The sequence below is a fragment of the Rutilus rutilus genome (assembly GCF_951802725.1).
Source record: "Rutilus rutilus genome assembly, chromosome: 25".
NCBI lineage: Eukaryota > Metazoa > Chordata > Actinopteri > Cypriniformes > Leuciscidae > Rutilus > Rutilus rutilus.
Window position 1 is genome coordinate 16,599,516 of NC_140229.1, and position 16,017 is coordinate 16,615,532.

The 16,017-nt window shown below is 38.2% G+C and overlaps 1 protein-coding gene across 12 annotated transcripts in view; it reads right to left on the reverse strand.

Moving 5' to 3' along the window:
* The window catches only part of kdm6bb (lysine (K)-specific demethylase 6B, b), a 32,225-nt gene extending 19,670 nt beyond the window's left edge, over positions 1 to 12,555 (reverse strand). For 2 of the 12 annotated variants that reach the window (XR_014626385.1, XM_084401414.1), the window contains exon 1: positions 3,363 to 3,734. The gene's annotated coding sequence lies outside the window, so the exon portion shown is untranslated. Of the gene's footprint in view, positions 1 to 3,180; positions 3,735 to 7,355; positions 7,555 to 10,435; positions 10,610 to 11,281; positions 11,567 to 12,328 lie in introns of those variants that run through there. The other 10 variants (XM_084401420.1, XM_084401424.1, XM_084401418.1 and 7 more) reach the window with 10 other exon arrangements.
* Positions 12,556 to 16,017: the final 3,462 nt, after the last annotated feature.

Consider the following 16,017-nt stretch of genomic DNA (forward strand, 5'->3'; position numbering starts at 1 on the left):
ATCATGCAGAAAGATTTGAGGTTTTGTTGATCAGTTTCAGTTTCAGATGAAACCGAAATCACAAACAGTAAGAAACATTTTAATTCGTATTTCACATCAAGCGGGACTTTGTTGTGGAGACAACGGTCTCGTAAAACAGACAATGTTCGCTGATGTGGGACCCTAGTCGTAACCGCACAAACGTGATTCTTTACTACGCTGTCGAATGATCAGCCACATTTTCTCTGCGAGTAATTCTCAAGGGATTTCTGACTCTATATGTCTCATTCTCACGTTCTCATTCTCAGCTTTCACACTTAGGTAGAAGTGCCATTGATGCTGACAAGTCTTTAAAAACTCGATGTGCTATTGCAGCTGTTAGGGTCACAGTTGGCGGGTTTACGAGTTGATATCCAATCTGAGAGGCAGATATTGACATGTACACAGATCTCGTATTACTCTAAATAAACAGAGACAGAGACTAGCTCTCGCACATGAGGCTTGTATCAGATCAAGAGTGTGTGGAATGTGTGTTGTAACAGGCCGGACACATTTGGGGGTGGATTTAGGTCATTAACCAAAGGACTGCTAGGAACAAACTAATTTGATAGATAATACCTTTGATAAAAGGAAGCATGTGAGAAAAAAGACATACAAACTCAAAGTCTTCTTTACAAACACACTCACACATAGGCACTCTTTACCCCTGACTATTAAAGGAATAATGGACCTCAAAACAAAAATTGGTTGCAACAAGAATTACAGTTTTGAAAAGAGAATCAATCGTGTTTGGCGCCACTGATGTCAAAACTGGCTTGATGCGTCTTCATGCACCAATTTTGAATACAAGCGCAAATGACATTCGATCGAGATCATAAAGTGTTCCATATGGCTTGTGCACTATTACAATTATCTTGAAGCCACATGATAAGTTTTGTGTGAAGAACAGATCAAAACTCGAAGAGACAGATCAAAGTCATTATTCACTGTTGTAGCTCTCAAATATCATGCACTCTTGGCATATCAATGGTTTTTGGCGTCACTTACATAAATTCTAGTGTCTTCATGAGACATATCTGAATTTGTGCAAGCACAAATGAGATTTGGGAGCTGGTGCAGCGTGAGATTTTCATTGAAAATTAACTGAAATTTCAGTCACTTCATTATACAAAGCTACTTTATGGCTTTAGAAGGTGTACTAGACAAACATAACACTTTATGACAGTACTTTTATGACCCCTTTTTGTCACTTTCTGAGCTTTACATCCCCATGTCAACATAATGTATTTGTAAAAGAGCGACATGATTCTTCCAAAATAAATTTGGTGTTGCACAGAATCATTACAGAATTTTACAGGTGAACTGTAGCCTGACTACGTCTGACTTCTTACTTCCGCTCAATTTCATTTCGCTTCTGTACTCAGTCTGAGACAGCGTAATAGCTTTCCGTTTTCCTCCGGCCTGAAAACAGCCGGCCAATCAACGAACAGAGGGCGGGCTGAGAGCCGTGACGTAGACACTGATTGTACCGTGGATGCGTAGATTTACTTCACATAATCTGCAAAAGTCATTCACAGCCATGTTCACTCCGGTATTTCGCTCGATGGTTTTGTTTTCGCATCATACTACATGTGTTTACAGTGGAAGTTAGATGCGGCTGAGCATGCGCATAACACACGCCATAACCAAACGTTATGTGATTGGCTTACGGGAACCAATGATTTTAAACTTCAGACAAACGCCTCCCTGCGAGAAAGAAAACGCTTTTCAATTATACCATGCAAGACTCTGTCTACGAAGCGAAGCGAAGTAGCAGAGTTTGGTATTACCAGGCTAGGTGAACTGTCCCATTAAATGTAGAACTCACTAAAGCACATTTGTTCAGAGATCTTAAAGGGTTAGTGCAACCAAAAATGAAAATTCTGTCAGTAATTACTCACCCTAATGTCGTTCCAAACCCCTAAGACTTTCGTTCATCTTCGGAACACAAATTAAGATATTTGTAATAAAATCCGAGCGATTTCTGTCCCTCCACTGACAGCTACGCAACTACCACTTTGACGCTTCTAAAAGTTCATAAAGAGATCATAAAACGAATCCATATGAATTTTGTGGTTTTTTAGTGGTTTAGTCCAAATTTGAAGAGACATGATCGCTTTATGATGAACAGAATGAATTTGGCTTTAATTCACATAATAAACATTCATCAACTCACACAAACAGCTCAAATCACGTGGATTAGTTTTACGATCTCTTTATGAAATTTTTGAAGTGTAAAAGGGGTAGTTGCGTAGCTGTCAATGGAGAATACAGAAAGCTCTCAGATTTCATCAAAAAGATCTTCATTTGTGTTCCAAAGATGAACGAAAGTCTTATGGGTTTGGAATGACATGAGGGTAATTAATGGCAGAAATTTAATTTCTGGATGAACTAACCCTTTAAAGTTACTCATTCAACTAAATTCCTTTACAACTAATACAACAGCTGTATTTATGCCAATCTTTCGGTCTCCGTTTCTCTTTCTCTTCTCACTTTTATCATTTCATCTTCATTTGCAGGTGCTGCTAATGAATTGGGCCAATAGGGACGGCAGGTGACCATGGGGCCCGAAGGAGGGTAACGTAATGCATGCATGTGTTCTTTGGCAGATAACAAACCTAAGAAATCTCTCTTGTACAAAGAGAGTTATCGGTGATACTGCTCGTGGGGAGGTTGTCTGAGAAAGTTCACTGCAGACACAAACACACCGAGGCGGTGTCTTTTATTAGATCTGTGCTGAGCTGTAATGGCAGAGATCTTGATCACCGGCTATAATAACCATACTTCCTGTATAAAAGTATTCAATAGAGACCAGCATGCTATTATATTACACACACACACACACACACACACACACACACACACACACACACACACACACACACACACACACACACACACACACACACACACACACACAATTGCATTATGTACAGAAGGATCTCCTCTGCAGCTTACTTCACAATTCAATTTAAGTTGTAGAGGCTTGCATGGGAGTTATTGCAAAACATTCACAGGCAGTCAACATTACTGCACAAAGAAAAGGAAAAGAAACCGCATGAAGTACAACGACAGAGAAAGTGAGCTGGATGGGGCCGGTATTTAAGAGGCTCGGAGAGGAGAGATGAGTGTTTCTCGCCTGAGACACACAAGCGTTCTTACCTTGCAGGTCAGAGAGGAAGAGAAGGACACTGCTTCCTGCTTGCCCAGTGCTGGAGCGTAATGTCCCTTTAAATGTTTAACCTTTACCTATAAATGCACCGGATGACACTTCTAACAAAACGTGCACACGCTCTGTCTCAAGCACACACACATACACACACAAAAAGAGTTAGACGACTTACTCACGAAATGCCAGTGACAGACAGGAAGTGAGCTTCTATTGTCAAAAAAACGAGTGTGTCTGATCCATTCCGTCTCCTCTCTCAACACACTCTCTCTCGCTTTCGCTTACATTTGCACCCTCCTCTCCTGCCTTCTCCTTCAGTAGACAAAGAGAGGAAAGGAATGGTACGAGAAAGCAGAAAGAGAGAGAGAGAGAAATAGAGGGCGAGACAGTGAAAGAGGTAGAGAGAGTGGTGCTGAGAGAAAATAGCCCAACCCCCTTCTACCAGCCAGTCTGCATTCATTTCTTTTCCTTTTTTTTGCTTCTCCCTCTACGACCCCTCCCCCACCCTCCATCACCTCTCTCTCCCTCACTCCATCCTCATTTCCTCTCTCTCTCTCTCTCTCTCTACAGCTAAAGAGTACAGTATGTGTTTCCAAGGCAACCAATCATAAACTCTGCTCACTGCACACCAGTTTAACATTACAGGAGACATTCTGAGCGCAAACCAACGATCTCACCTGAGGAAAAAAAAACACATGCAAACATGGAGAGCACGGGAGTTCCTGAAGGGAGATTATGTGCACTTGAGACATTTGCATGGCTACTAATAAGATTCATCTGTTTGGTTTGCATTGCCCAGTTTATTTAGCTAGTCGTTGAGTGACTTCAGATACTGTATGAGGATTGGCATGTTGTTTAGATGACTTACCTGCTCTAGCATGTACCACAAGCAAACCCAGCAGAGTAAATAATAAATATTCGTCCAATCGGAAGGAATCACTGTGTAGACTGACGGCTAACAAAGGGTTATTAACACTGAACCTAACGTGTTCTGCTTGAAATAATACACTGTAATTTTGTATTTCAAAAAACCTACTCTATAAAATCTGATCTAAAATTCTGTTATCTGTTGTCTTTTTAAAATCATATTTCCCATGTTACAAAAAACAGCGTTCTTCCACCTAAGAAACATAGTTACGGAACATGTTACCTGTTTCAGATGCATAAAAGCTTCTCATAAACTATTATATCTGAGGAAATAGTACCAAATACACATGATCAACTTTGGCCTAAAATGCTTTGAACAGCAGCTACACTAATTCTTTTCCTTTTGCTTCCCTGTTTCTGCCTTGAGAGGCCCATCTTGGAGCTACAGATTGGCCAGCTCAAGTTTGGATCCAGCCTTTGCAATGTTTTCAGGTGATGACGACAATTGCAAAGATATCAGATGATGGCAACTTCGGAACGACAGGCAAAACTTTCAAAAAATTATCCTAATATTGTAATATCACCCTTATATTGTAATCATTATGAATTGTAATTGCTGTCTTACACTTTCATTGTGTTAGCTTAACCCAATACAGGAAGTTAAAGGGGTACTTCAAAAAACGTCAACCTTTCAATAAAACTTGTCTATGCAGTAGAAAGGCGAGAATTTTTTGGTAAACGGTGCTACTTGTCTAGAGAAAACAGAAAAGGCTTGTTGTCTTCCCTTTTGCCATATAGGTAAAAAAAACTTCAACGCCCATAATGCACTGGGTATGTTGCAGTCCAAGGCCCCTCCCACCAATCTGCTATGGCCACACGCAGAGTCAAAGACTGCCTTGCTTTATTAGGAAATGCTTCCTAATAAAAACGTCTAGTCATAATGGTGTTGTATTGTTCCCGGGTGCAAGAATTCAAAGAGTAAACGTTTAGCTAACATGAATTATTTCCGGTAAAGGATCCTGTGCGTTGTAGGCAGTGGCAAATATGAATCGTAAATATGAAGAGAACACCGCAACGGAAAATCTGAATAACCTGTGTGTTTGTAGTCAACATTTCAAACACAATGTTTTAGGTGAAATGGAGGTGAAAAGCTGAAAGAAACTGCCATTCTGTCCGTTCCGCCCAGCCTTCCAAAACATGTCGCGTCCAGGTAAGAAAACTGCTGCCATAGTGTTCCATATAATGCTGTTTAAAGAGTAGACAAAGTACGATACAATTTTGAGTGATAAACTACCCTTACAATAACTGTTTTGTTAATAACCCTCTGTCAATCGGACTGTTCCTGCGCAGGGATACAAAAATGCAGAAGTACAATCTGTAGTTTCCACGAAAGCCCTGGAGCTGTCAAAGGTCAATTGCTGGACTTTTGCTAACACGAAGAAAAAGTAAACATTGTTTATTTGCATACTACTGGCATTGTAACAATACAAAGTGTGCTGAAAATCACTTTAAGTAACCACATAACATGTATATTATAGCTGTATATTACTGTCATATGGACCTTTGACACATTAATCTCTGACTATGTGCTGCCTTAGCTACCAATATTTGAATTGAATTGAATTAAATTAGAAGTTTGAGATCAGATGTTTGATATAAGATTGTTAAAATCAGAGGTTTGAGATCAGAAGTCTGAAATCAGACTGTTACGGTTAGACAGGAGATAGATGTTTGAGATCAGACTGTTGAGGTTAGAAGACCTCAGACTGCTGAAATTGAAATTTGCAGATCAGACTGTTAAAAGCAGAAGTTTCAGATAGTAAATTTGTGTTCAGGCTTCTGAGATCAGACTACTGTCTAATCTGGGAGTTACTTGGCAGCTTGACAGTGAACCATTCCTGCCTCAGCAAGTACCTCTTGTCTTTGTCAGAAGTCCTGGAGCAGATACGACACAGGGTAGAACAACTGTACACAGCTAGCTGAAGAGCTCCAAAACGATGGTGGTCCAGAAATGACAGTTTCCTCAGAACCACAGATTCCCATATGAGGTCTTGAAGTGCTTGGATTGGCAAAACTTTAAGATGTTTCCAAAACCAAGTTTCCTTCACTCCCAAACCATAATAACCACCACCACTGCGACTCGCACAGCTGGACCACCTTGGTCCAAACCAGAACTAAGCATAATGTTTCAATCTACTGCTGAGCTGTAAAAGGTGCACAGTACGCATGAGAAGTTTAAAACAGGATGGTTTGTGTTTATGTTTTGAGAGTGTTATAATTACATATTTGCAATGTTTCTGCTTATATTTAGCGCTAGACTATGCACTTCAAGACTTCTTGTAGTAACAACCCTCCAAAGGCTTCAGGAGACGCTTCGTAACTATGTGAGGATAAACAAATCTGGTTGTGCTTTAACAGGCAAACTTGGTCTCCAAAAACACAGCTGACTCAAGTATCCAAGTTGCCCTCACAAACAATTAATTCTGCAATTACACACTTCCTGTTTCTGTGTTTGAACGCTTTTCTAGGTTCGTTTCAGTGTACAAGGTTACAAGACACAACTGATCTCATTTAACTGACATCACGGTTTCATTCATTACAGCTCTGCCAAATGACTCGGGTTAAGCTTCTATTTTTGGAAGGATATTTCAGCAGCTCACAGTTGTCTGCCTGTGGTAAAGCTCTGGTGAATGTAGGTCAGTATGTGGAGATAACTATGGCACGTGAGCCATTAAGCCCCCTGCAGGACTGTGCATACAATAGCCTTCCAATGCTTTTTATCCTGGAAACGTTTACAGTAAACTGTGAATTGTTTCTAAGTAAACAGTAATTTCAAGAGCCATATTCCTTAATGAGTTGACATGCATGACAGGGGATGCCGTTTTGTAAAAACCACCAGTGCATTTTGAAACAACGTTTTTTTCTTATATGATGAAAATTAGCATGCCATTTGGATTGTGAGATCATGATGGCATTTATTTCATTGCACGGAACCAGAGAGCCAATGTAAGCGATACCAGTAACTACAGTTGCCGGCGATGATGTGAGGCGATGCATTTGTAATGCTACCACATACACATACATGCACACACACTGCTGTCAGAATAATGAATGACTGCTTTAGTGCTGATCAATGTGTGTGTAATACAACCATTACCATACAATACATTTACCTATATGGAACTGCATGCACATACTAATTTGCACCAAACCCCCTCCCCCCAAAAAATAACATGCATGTAGCCCTAACTATTATGAGATGTTTTGAATAAAGGTCTTTTCTTTCAAATCTTCAGCTTACCTCCGCTTCTCTCCCCCTTTTCTCCTCCTTTTTATTTCAAAGCAATTCCAAACCTTTCTTCTCCCTTCCTCTCCTACTCGAGTCAATCCTGTTGCCTCTGTTACCCACTTCTCTCCTCCCTCTTTCCCCTCTCCTCTCCTTTCCTCTCCTCTCTCCGATTCTCAGATTTTCACAGCAGACTCATGCACGTGCACAGCCTGGGGGCGTGGCCACTGCTTGCTGTTCCTGCACTCAGCTGTCAATCATATCATCTCAGCCAATCAGAAGAGGGCGGTCTGTGTCAGTCAAGGCATACCAGCGAATATGAGCCCTGGAGGTGGGAAATTTGTGGAAAAAAAAAATCTGGGAGAGAGAGTGTGTCTGCCATGTATGTGTGTGTTTTGGAACAAGGCCAACACACTATGTGCTATTTTTAAACCCCACTGTAGGGTGGCAAAAGACTCCATTTTCTGAAAGAATCGGGTATATTTCAAAGCCTTGAAAATATCTATATGCTCAATTAAATCTGTTTTTATTAAAGAAATATGAAATCGTGGAATTCATCATGGGATAATTATGGTCTCTGATGGTATTTTGATGTAACTGTCTCTAGACGTAGTGGGCTCGCTACAGTTGCTATTGAGTTTTAAATAGACCAAAAGGCTGCACTGATACTTTACTTACAATTCTGAGCTTAACGTAATACTGATACATATAACACATCACCAGGTTGTTGCTATATGGTTGTAAAAGTGGTTGCTAGGGCAATGTTTGGGCGCTCTAGGAGACTGCATACCAACCCAAATCAAGAGAGCTCACCACAAGCCTCTGTGATATACTATTCCCATGCAACAATAAGGCTTTGGTTGCTTGTTCAATGTAAGTCTATTGCATTAGGTGATAGGAGATGATAGGCACTAATATATGATTGATGAGTGAGAGGAGCAAAAGGCAGCAAGGGAGAGGATAGGATAGAACAGGAATAGGATAGGATAGAACAGGAATGAAATTAGGATATGAAAGAATATGAAATGCAAAGAATACGGCAGGACAGAACAGGAAAAAATGAGAACAGCAATATAAATAAGAATAAGAAATGCAAGGGACTTGATAGGACAGGACAGGACAGGATAAAACAGGATAGGATAGGATAGGATAGGATAGGATAGGATAGAACAGGAATGATAGGAAAGGATGGGCCAGAACAGGGATAGGGGAGACAGGACAAAACATCAATTGGAATAAGAACAGGAAATGCAAATGATATGATAGGACAGGATAGGAAAGAGTGTGAATAGGATTGGATAGGACTGGATATTAAAGGATAAGAAAGAATAGAATAGAATAGGACAGGATAGGATAGGATAGGATAGGATAGAGCAGGAATATGGATAGGACAGGGCAGGGTGGACAGGAAAGAATAGAATAGAATAGAATATGATAGGAGAGGAAATAATAGGAAACAATAGGAATATGAATGGGATAGGATATGATAGGATAGGAAAGGAATAGGATATGTTATAATATATGACATGATATGATAAGGAATTAAAGAATAGGAATAGGATGGGATGGGACAGGATGGGATGATAGGATCCAATAGGATAGGACAGAATTCTATCGAAGAACAGGAGAGGTGAATAGATGATATATGAGAATAGATGCTGAGAACAATAATAGTTATAGGTGTATATATATATATAGGATATATGATAGTTATAGGACTGGAGTAATAGGATAGTATGGGATGATATAGTAGAGGAGAGGATAAAAGCTGATAGAAGAACAGAGCATTCCTGAAAATATTTGGTTACAGCTGGGTAGACCCACAGCCCCTGACTGAGACTGAGGCAGTGAGGCAGAGGGAGAAAAGAGGGGGGGTCTTGCCTACGTGACTTTCTGTGCATAGCACCCACGTACCCCATCTGCCCTGTCCCCATCCTTTTAAATAAGGAGAGAAGACAGTGTTCACGGCGAGTACAAACACTATTTGATGGACAGACAGAGACGGTTCATCACAGAAACACACAGACCATAAGATATAAGACAGATTCCTGTCTGACTGCCCATAGCAACAGCTCCAGAACTGCACAGTCTCCATTGGGCGAGGGAGCCGGCTGCATGATATACCAATGTCGGCACGCCAGCCAATCAGACGCTCTGTCTGGCTGAGCTGGATTCCGTGCTCACCATGGTTACAGAACTACACACTTGAGTCAGTCAAACATGGAATTTCTGACATCCATGAACCATATGTGACCGCTGACTCCATGCTATGAGAGAAACCAGAAGATGTCATAAATCAACACTGTTTATGTGTTCACGGTAGTGCAAGGACACACAGAAGACAGACTCATACTGGACAGTGGTGCATGAAATAGCTTATTGGAATTCCACTGATGCTACAGAGCCATAAAAGATTAATCTAGTTTTGAGTAGCAGTGTGGTATCTGTGGTTCTAAATTATTATTCCAACTAGATCTGAAGAAGCTTGCATGTGCAAAAGTTGACGTCACAAAATAGGGAGTTGCATTCTGAGCATGCTGCTATGTGTTTGCTATGGTATTCTGACTGATTTTTAGGGTGTTATAGGTCCTTTTGGTCTCAAGTCCTTTTACAATGTATTTCTATGGGATTTTTAGCTTGCATTATAAAAAAATAAAATAAAAATGTAATCATAAGCCCAATCACACCTTTCATTAGCATACTACACTATTTAAGGTCATGTCATTCATGTCTATAGCACAAAACAAACTTTATGTGTTATGGTTTTGTTGAGATCCCTAAAAACATCAAATTAAAGATTTAATTTTGGGTGGGACATTGCAAAAATAATCAATATTACAAAAATAATTTCAATTTCATGCACCTTTTTCTTTAATTATAAGAAATTTGTTACAATCTAACAATTTGTGTCAGGATAAATAAAAAATTTGATAACAACTAGATGAAAATCCATAACCTATGAGAACTGGCTCTCTGCTTGGGAACAGCCTTGTCTGAACATGCTACACACATGAAATATGATGCTCAGTGTCATCATCTTTCAACCCTGATGAAGCCATGATGATTATTGGTCAGGAGAGAGTTTAAAGACCCACCTCTTCTCCATGATGATTGGCTCTCCATGCTGTTCATCTCAGTTCAATCAGGAAGAAGCTCCTCACAAACTGGTACCAATGGCACATTTCTACTGGCTGCAGATGCATCGGCATCACTGACACCATTTTCCATCCCACTGCAGGGATGAAGGAAAAATCCCAGCTGCTTGACAGCTGTGCATATGATGATGATGATGATGATGATGAGAGAGTTGAATTTTAAGTTCACCTTTATTATTACAATTAATTTAAATGAACACAAAACATAAAAAAGCTTTCTTTTAAACATCAAATTCATTATCATTCAGTGTACATAGTACTTAACTATGTACTATAGTTATTCTCTAAACTAGGAAGCAAAGATTAAACCAATAAGAATTTTCGTAATGTTTAGTTTCAGTAAAGGTGACCAGATGTCATGATGTCAGATTGCCTGAACCACAAAATAGTATTTTGTGGTTCAGGCAATAGTATATTCCACAATAGTATATATAGTATACTAGAATAGTACATTCCACAAAATAAATTTGAGATGTTTAATACAATAGAAAGGCGGTATACATCAATCAGCAAATAATAAACAAACACTATTAAAATGGGTGTAAATGAGTATGTTACATATTAAACGACCCATGCAAGCTTAGACATTTATATTCAAACAGTGCCATCTAGTGGTGTGTTTTAGAAATACAAAAGAGACGCTCAAGTGACGAACATTAAAACACAATCTTATGAGTGTGACTCTGGACTGGCTTACTCATTATAATATCTAAAAAAAAAAAAAAAAAAAACACAACTAACTAGTTCTCATAACCCAGCGATATTTAAATTTATTCATCATCTTACCTGCGGAATGACTGGAAACCGATCTTTCCGGGTGTATGAGCTACTGGTGAAGTGTTGCGCAGTTTAAATTCATTCAAGAATGCCCCATAGAGTCTTTCTCCACCTGTAACGCCGCCATCTGTACATGTACCCTCCATCAGAGCTTAATTACTGATGAGCCGAGACTGAAGGACTTGTTACTCACAGCTGCGTTACTTTTACTAAGGATGAGCGGTGGTTGAGTCACTGAGTGACGTCAGCGCAATTCATCCCACGCGCTGGAGTGTCACTTGGGCTCGTGCAGCACTACATATACATCACACGTTTTGTTTAAATACACACATATATATATATATAGAGAGAGAGAGAGAGAGAGAGAGAGATTATTTTTAGTTTGCAAAAGCTATCACCACTGCAAGCGCAGTTTTAGTAGCTAATAAATTTATAACAGAAAAATACATACAACTTTCATTAGATAGTTGATATGTAATTGTTCTCTGGAATTTATTATCTTAAAGTTTTGCCTTGCCTTGTACATAAAAAAAATATAAGATTTGGATGAGAGAAAGAAAGTCTTCTCGAATTTCGGGATATTTTATTGTCCTCTATATATTGGACAAAGATAAGTTAGCAAAAAACAGCCAGAATAGGCTGAAGTTCTAGTCAAGTAAACTGTGTTAAAGTTTTACATGAAATGAATAATGTTTTATATTGTTGTTGAGGTTGCTCAGTAATTCATTCCTGCACTTGTCCTAAAATAGCACATGAATTTGTGAATTATGCACACTTTGTGTTTGTGTTATCCCTACAGTGCAATCCAGTGTGGTGGCCAAAGGCATAGATTTTAAACATAGATTCCTCATTAGCAGCTGTTTCTATGGACCGCTATACGTAAGCCGTCCGCCACATTGGATCGGTCTGCAGCCGTAGTTAGACTTTAGCAGATGCTAAACTAACACAATACAACAAGATGAAGGCGTCAGCTAATATGACAATAAAAAGTTATAGCTCCTGTAAAAACCTGTAATAATGAGTGGCCTATAAAAACACAAAACAACACATTCTCACCTGTGAAAGGTTATCCCATTTCTTTGGGAACTTAAATCCTTGCGGTTTTACAACCAGAAGCTGCGTAATCTTGTGGCACCATTGATTCTTACTGCGAGTGACGACACGACGACCGTTCCAAGATGGCGGGTGCGCCGACGTGCCTAGAGCGGTCGAATGTGGTATCCACGTATATAGTTGATTCTATGGCCAAAGGGAGCAGGAAAAAGTGGGATGCAGACCACCCACTAGGTAACTATGGCAACAAGTCAACCTTACATTGGCGGGCAGAGCAGTCAGCAGTGGAGGAAAGCTCACTTGTAAGTGCGAAAGTTAACATATACAATCACTTGCGTAGGCTACTTAAGACATGACAAGTTCTGTTCTCGAAATTTACATTGTAAGCTCACTTTCCCTTATAGTTTATTCAATTGTATAAAAGTCCAGATTACCACTGAATTTAATTTAATTTATAGCCTGTCGTCCCATCATGCTGTATAGAAAATGATGTTTCTTCTGGGGTGTAAAATAAAAATATAATAAAATAAAATAACATCTGTTATGAAGGAAAATCATGGCAGCACGTAAAATCTGGTACACTGCTAACTACTGCTTTATATTAAATAAAAAAACTTTTTTGATACATATAAATTAAAGAGATCCAAACTGTAAATAAGTTACAAGAATAAAATCTATGTTTTTCACAATTTTTTAATAATAATATTCAGTGCCGCATTTATGGGTTCCACAATTAGGCCACCAGAGCAAGGGCAGCTGGTTTTCTTCACTTGTTGAGATGTTGTTGTCATGGTAGTGCATTACAAGAGAAGTACAAGCGCTTCAGGAAATGAGAAAGAACCTCTCCAAAAGACATGCAAGCTCTTGACCTTCAGAACCAATGAGAGCGATCACACACACACACACACACACACACACACACACACACACACACACACACACACACACACGCACTTTAATTTGTTGACAAACATCTATAAAAGGGAAGAATTTACACCCAGAGAATTCCTAAATTAAATTTAAATGTCTCAGTAAACATACTAACATATCAATCACTAGGGGGAGCTACGACTCTATGCTGGTGAGAGTCTGTCGATCAATATTTTTCCATTTAATTGCATTAAATTCCCGTTATACAAATAAAAGTTCAGTCTGACCCTGCTGCGGTTGCAAATTGCATATTTATTTTTGGTTTATTTACTTCAAAATGTTCAAAAGAGCAAAATGCAGACTCATCAAAATAAATATTTTAAGCTGATCAACTTCAGATTAATGTAGGCTACATTAAAAATATAACAGAAATGGGGGTAAATTGTTTGAAAGCATACTGAGAGGGCAACAGAACACTTCGTGTTTTACGGCCCAGCCCTAAATCACCAATTACCGGCATCAACAGGAAATACATGATCATTATAGTTCACTTAAACCTAGTGTAATGTCATCCATCAATCAGATTTGAAGTCAGGCTGAAAATATGCCTAGACCAGTGAGGATACAGTTATATTACTGGACATCATCCATAGCCCTGCATTAATGTTTCATTATGGCTTTGTTACAAATTTATAACTGCGCATGATGTATTTTTAAATGCCTTTATTATAGATTATCTGAGCCACTGTATTATATAACAGCTATTTAAAGTCCTTATACTTTCTGAGTCGCATTTTTCATGTATACGCATTTAAAATGTACAGTCTTACTCTTCCAGGAAAACTGAGGAAAAAAATTGATGACTCATCCTGCACTACATAGATTGTTATCCAATCAGATGCTCTCTAATGAGAATGTCCTGCCCACTAATACCAATGACATTACCAACTAGCAATAAAAATAAAAAATCATGCTTTATGTCTGAAATGTGACTAAAACCTGATATACGGTCTTTTCAAAATCCCTTTTTTTTAGCAAGTATGTCACTTGTCTACTGTCGTCAAGCAAATTCAGTCCATATTGTGATGTTTCATATCATATCACAGCTATATAACAGTGATAATATATTTATGGTGCTGCATAGATGCATAGTTTAGAATTTAACTTTTTAATTAATTTTTAATGAACTTCATTGTCACAATTTGTTATTAAAACCATAATATATTACCCTAATTAAAATCTCAGTAAACACACTTAGCCGCTATAAAAATAAACAAGGCTGTCAGAATGAATGGCTGAAAATCTGAGCCCGAGTCGCATGACAGAACATGAAAAAACAGAACACGCTCTATTTCTAAATGTTTGACAGGCGCACCATATGTTTGTTAATTATGAAGCCGTAATGAAAGCACATCAGCTTTGCTTTTTTTCTGCTGCTGGTCATATGGCTCGCATCAGCTTTCTGGACACAGCTGGCTGAGGTCAAACTCTCTCCTTGTTCCACAACATGCTGACAGAAAGTTTCTGAGCCTGAGATGTGAGCCAAACGAGACATCGTACTGACATGCGAGGGTCGTGGTTTGAGGGGAATATGTGGCAAGATGTGGCAATACTGTATCACTTGTTTCCAACAGTTTCTGAGTGCCTGAGTGCCTGTCAGTTATAAAATTCTACACATTCCATGTTTCCCATGTGATTATTACATATTTTAAATGAATTGAATACAGCTTTGATTTACCAATAATACCTACTTTCAGCGAAGACATTTGACCATGTTTAAATCCATTCCAAAGATTTTTCCACATGAAATGATTTGAAAGTCCTTTCAGATCTATTAAGTTAACCCTGAAGCATATAGTGTGTAATATTTGACACATGATCTTCTAAAGTTTCTAAATTATCAACATGATCAACACTTTGCTGAAAAACCTGTTGTACATAATCTTTATTTCTACATCTCTGAATCATATTGCTCTCCATTACATATTTTTCCTCCACAATCAAAACTACAAAACTCATAAAACTAAGCATTTAAATATCACATATTACTAAGACATATGAGCGACAACTGATATTTATATAATATTTATGTAATTAGTCTGCTGTACTGTTATAAAAAGAAGTATAATTTTTTTTTTAATTATTTACAAGCTATCAGAATTCCATATATGGGTCAATGACGTGACGGGTCTTTTTTTTTTTTGTCCAAAGGCCTTAATAATAATAAAAAAACAAATATATAACATCCAAAGTATGTAAGGTAGTACAACTTGATTTCTTTTACTGAATCCAAAAGGTTTTAATTATATTTTACATATAAAGGTATTTTAAAGATTTTGAAGTGTCAAAAGGTCATTCGGTTAAACCGATATAGTAAATATTTAAATGGAATAATATTGTTTTTAATAACTAAAGGAACTACAATAATACAAATATAAAGCAGATAAGGCTCTTTTTTTTACATTTCCCCTTTTCTCCTTTCCCTGTGCAATGTTTTACTTGAATATGTTGGAGTGTTTAGAGTAGTCCAATAAATGATTACATTTAGTGATAATTTTATTTAATATTTCTTCTGTGGTACACACTATATACTATCTCAACATCAATGTCAAATCAGTTTTTAACTTTCAAATCAGTGGTTAAACCGAATGACTTTTTTGGTGACAAATTTTTTCCATCTTGTAAAAAAAATGACAAAAAACAGTGTTAATTGATTGTACAAACCACAAAATCTTATTGTTAACACCTAGGTAAACTAAAAAATGGTTTCAAATATAGTTATATCTCCATTCTATTTTTTTACACTTTTAAAAACCTTATTC